We start from the raw sequence: 706 nt of genomic DNA, 5'->3' as shown, positions 1-706 counted from the left end.
GTGTCATGCATCGGCTACTGTGGAGGAACGAGGAGACACAGGAGTAAACTCAAAACACAGTCTTTAATCTTCTACTTCCAGGAAATACAGGGCAGGCAGACACACACGCAGCACAAGGACGAACAATACCAGACAAAGAACTTAGAATAAAACACTCCTTAATAATACAACACAATCAGGGGAAGACGAGACACACCTGGAATCAAATTGGAAACAATCAGGGAGCAGGAACAGGAAAACCAAATAAGGGCATGGAAACACAAGAGGGAAAACAAGGAATACATGGGGAGGAAAACAACAAAACGGGAACACAAGTCTAACATTCCTCCCCCCTCCCGGAAGGCGCGTCCCGCGCCGTAACAATTCCACCAGAGATGGGGGGTGGGCACCCTGGAGGCTGGTGCAGGACTGGGACACGGGGAATACCTCCAGGGCGGATCAGGCAGTCCAGGGTGCCATGGCGGCACAGGGAGCTCGGGGGGCCATGGTGGAGCAGGGAGCTCGGGGCACCATGGCGGAGCAGGCAGACTAGGAAGCCATGGCGGAGCAGGCAGTTCAGGAGGCCATGGCGGAGCAGGCAGTTCGGGGAGGCCATGGCGGAACAGGGAGCTCGGGGAGCCATGGCGGGGCAGGGAGCTCAGAAGGCCATGGCTGGACTGCCTCCGTGGCCTTGGCCTCGCCACTCGGCCCGGCCACTACGGACGGA

This window comes from Sinocyclocheilus rhinocerous, unplaced genomic scaffold (genome assembly GCF_001515625.1).
Source record: "Sinocyclocheilus rhinocerous isolate Xijiao unplaced genomic scaffold, SAMN03320098_v1.1 scaffold3377, whole genome shotgun sequence".
Lineage (NCBI taxonomy): Eukaryota > Metazoa > Chordata > Actinopteri > Cypriniformes > Cyprinidae > Sinocyclocheilus > Sinocyclocheilus rhinocerous.
The sequence above is the reverse complement of the archived record's forward strand: the minus strand, read 5'-3'. Positions refer to the sequence as shown.